The sequence below is a fragment of the Cebus imitator genome, unplaced genomic scaffold (assembly GCF_001604975.1).
Source record: "Cebus imitator isolate Cc_AM_T3 unplaced genomic scaffold, Cebus_imitator-1.0 Scaffold919, whole genome shotgun sequence".
In the NCBI taxonomy this organism is placed as follows: Eukaryota; Metazoa; Chordata; class Mammalia; order Primates; family Cebidae; genus Cebus; species Cebus imitator.
Genome location: NW_016108234.1, coordinates 7,370 through 8,780, shown reverse-complemented (window position 1 = coordinate 8,780; position 1,411 = coordinate 7,370).

The window sequence follows — 1,411 nt, the reverse complement described above, 5'->3', positions numbered from 1 at the left end:
TGGGGAGGGCTTTGGGGCCCAAGCCCCCAAGTCCAGCCCAGGAGCTGAGGCCCCTGCTGGTGCCGTGAACCCCTTACAGTGAGACAGGGGTGAGGTGGGGTCCTCACAAGGCATGACTGAGGGGGATGGTTTTATTTCAGAGCCGCACAGGGCCTTGCTCTGTCACCCAGGCTGGAGGACAGTGGCTCCACCATGGATCACTGCAGCCTCTAACCCCTGGGCTCAAGCGATCCTCCTATGTCAGCCTCCCTGGTAGCTTGGACTACAGGTGTATGTCACAATGCCTGGCTAATTTTTCTATTTTTTTCTAGAGATGGAGTTTGCTGCATTGCCTAGAATGCTTTCAAACAACTGGGTTCTGTTATCCTGCCGTGACCTCTCAAAGTGCTGGGATTACAGGCATGAGCCACCACGCCTGAACACTCGGGGTGGTGGTAAGCCCCCCAGCAGGGTGCACCAGCAGGACCAGGAGGTGGCCTGGACCCCCCGATAACACTCCCATTCGTGCAGACCTAGGCAAGTTTCTCTCTGAATCTTGGCCACCTCCACAGACAATGCAAGTAGGAGGATGGGCAGGACTCGGGGTGGCGCAGGCAGAGGCCACCCCTGTCAGGTCGGGTGGCATGGGCTGGAGCCTGTCTTCCCATACCTGGGACATGACCTCCAAGGACCAGCTGTCGGTCATGGTGATGGGCTGGCTGGGGTTGGCAGGGAGCTTGCTCTCCTTCTCCGAGGGCCGGAGCAGCGTGGGGCCAAAGACCGTGGCGAGGTTGTGCAGGGACATCTTATTGACTGCCTCCTTCTCTGCCACCCTGTCGAGGACCAAAGCAGAGGGGGCTGTTTCAACGCCACCATCAGGAGAGGAAAGACGGAAGGGCTGGGCGGTGCTGGAGTCCTCAGGGAGGGAGCGACCTTGACCCCGGCTGTGCTGCAAGCTGACTCCAGCCCTGGTCTAGGTGGCCCAGGACGAGGGGCCCAGGACGAGAGGCCAGCTCTGGGCTGGTGGGGAGGTCTCCTCCATGATCTGGGTGGGAGGGAACTGGGGAGCTCAAGCGCACTGGTGGCCACGGCGAAAGCTCTGAGCTCTTTGTTAAGGCCACAGTGCAGAGGGCGAAGAGTGGCAAAGAGGAGAGGCTGGGTGGGGGCGGCAGAGGCACTAGTCCCCAGAGGCAGTGAGGGACTGCAGGCAGGGGTCGGGAGGAAAGGTCCTCGGTACTGGGGGTCTGACGGGAGCAGTGGGGCACCCTGGAGTCCTGGGAAGCCACGGGAACTGGGCTACCTTTTCAGGTGGTCCAGAAGGAAAAGGAAGGTGAGCAGGTTGGCCTCTGGCAGGGACAGCAGCAGGTGGAGCATGCAGCTCTCCTTTGCAACCGGGTCTGAAAGAGCTGCAGAAGGCGGTGGGTTACTCCTC